The following is a 1,990-nucleotide window of genomic DNA, read 5'->3' on the forward strand; positions in this document are numbered from 1 at the left end:
CCCTATTTCCCTGTCCTTTCATAAGATCTTACAGACTTGAATATTAAGCTGCCATTCGTACCCAGCTTGTAGTCAGGTCTGTGTAATGATTTAATATAATTATTTAACTTTACTCAATGGCTGATGTGAGCTGCGGCAAAATGTATTTCCATCTGGCCAAGTATTGCAGGTATCGACTGTCTCTTCAGTCCGATATCAGGTGAAGAATTACTGGCTGTTGTGTAATTTCCATTGATTGGGGGTTGGCGTCATCTACTGGGCTGAAACGGGAACTGCAACAGAGCGAGAAAGGATCCGTCAGAAACCAGTTTAAATGAAGGACAAAATCCAACAGCCTGCAGTGACTGTTCAGGGTCTGATTTTTAGGAGCTATTTTATCATGGTTGATTGTCAGCGATGGTGGTATAGTGGTGAGCATAGCTGCCTTCCAAGCAGTTGACCCGGGTTCGATTCCCGGCCATCGCAATTAATTTGCTTCCTTCAGAAACTAAAAGTTTGTTTTCGAATTTGATGCAGTCAGCTGGATATTGTTTCGAAAATATAAACCGCTGTAATTATGTTAAAATGTTTTCAACGTTCATTTATTTTCCCTTTCGAAGGAACAGAGGAAAAACATACTGGGAATGGTGAGTTACCAAGGGGCTAATGAGAGTGAGGAAGGCAAATGATATGTTAGCCTTTATTGCAAGGGTGTTGGAATATAAGTGTAAGGATGTCTTGCTGCAATTGAACTATGGGGAAATATTGTGTAAAGTTGGCCTATATTCGCTGGAGTTTAGAAGAATGAGAGGTGATCGCATTGAAACGTATAAAATTCTTAGGCGGTTTGACAGGGCAGGTGAGGAGAGGCTGATTCCCCTGCTGGAGAATCAAGAACTAGAGGTCATCGTCTCAAGATAAGGGACCGGCCATTTAGGATCGAAATTAGGAAGAATTTCTTCGTTGAAAGTGTTGTGAATCTTGAGAATTCTCCACCCCAGAGGGCTGTGGATGCTCAGTCGTTGAGTATATTCAAAGCTGAGATCGATAGATTTTTGCATTCTGGAGGAATCAAGGCATATGGGGATCCAAGTGCAGAAATCACTAACAGTGATTGATGAATCACTAAAAGAAAGTTAAAATGGAGATGATCTTTATCTCAAGGGAACGGGAATAAAAAGGACTGGAAGTGATGTCACAGTTATACAGTTGTAAACAATTTTACAACACCAAGTTATAGTCCAGCAATTTTATTTTAAATTTTTCACATCGTTCACCTGACGAAGGAGGAAGCCTCCGAAAGCTTGTGAATTTAAAATAAAATTGCTGGACTATAACTTGGTGTTGTAAAATTGTTTACAATTGTCAACCCCAGTCCATCACCGGCATCTCCACATCACAGTTATACAGAGCTCTGGTTAGTCCTCATTTAGAGCACTGTGTTCAGTTCTGGGCACCGCACTCTCTATAATGGCTTGGAATGAGAAGGGGTTTTTCACTTTGGGATTCGATGCAATGGGAGGGAATAAGAAAGGGTTTGGTCTTTTCAGATTTTTTTCCAGTGGGAGTGAATGAGAAGGGATTTGTTCAATTGGGATTCCTTCCACGTGCTCTTGCGTTTACTGGGGAGACCTGTATGTTGCCAAATTGCTTTGTTTTTAACTTTGTGCACCCTCGTTTTACCCTAAATAGAAAAGTATAAATATAATGAAACATGGAAAGGAAATTCGTCAGATATCAAGTTATCAGCGGAGCTTATAAGGCAGGTAGCTGCTCGCCAGAGAATGCTGAGCCCGATTGGCAATATCAGCTGACTGCCACTAAATGGGTACGGTCACAATACAAACCCAGGAAAATCAAATGAAGCAAAACTGGACATCAAATGAGAAAAAGGCAAACATTTATTTCATAAGGAGATGATATGTCACAGGCAGTTTTGCAGTCAGAACTTGTGATTGCGTGAAATTGATTGGTTGAATGTTGGACTGAAGTTTACATTCACATCTGTATT

At 40.7% G+C, this 1,990-nt stretch overlaps 1 non-coding gene across 1 annotated transcript; it reads left to right on the forward strand.

Moving 5' to 3' along the window:
• The first annotated feature begins 393 nt into the window (after window positions 1–393).
• Window positions 394–465, forward strand: trnag-ucc (transfer RNA glycine (anticodon UCC)). The gene has a single exon. It is a non-coding gene; the product is annotated as a tRNA-Gly (tRNA).
• The last annotated feature ends 1,525 nt before the right edge of the window (window positions 466–1,990 follow it).

The sequence above is a fragment of the Heptranchias perlo genome, unplaced genomic scaffold, assembly GCF_035084215.1.
Source record: "Heptranchias perlo isolate sHepPer1 unplaced genomic scaffold, sHepPer1.hap1 HAP1_SCAFFOLD_70, whole genome shotgun sequence".
NCBI lineage: Eukaryota > Metazoa > Chordata > Chondrichthyes > Hexanchiformes > Hexanchidae > Heptranchias > Heptranchias perlo.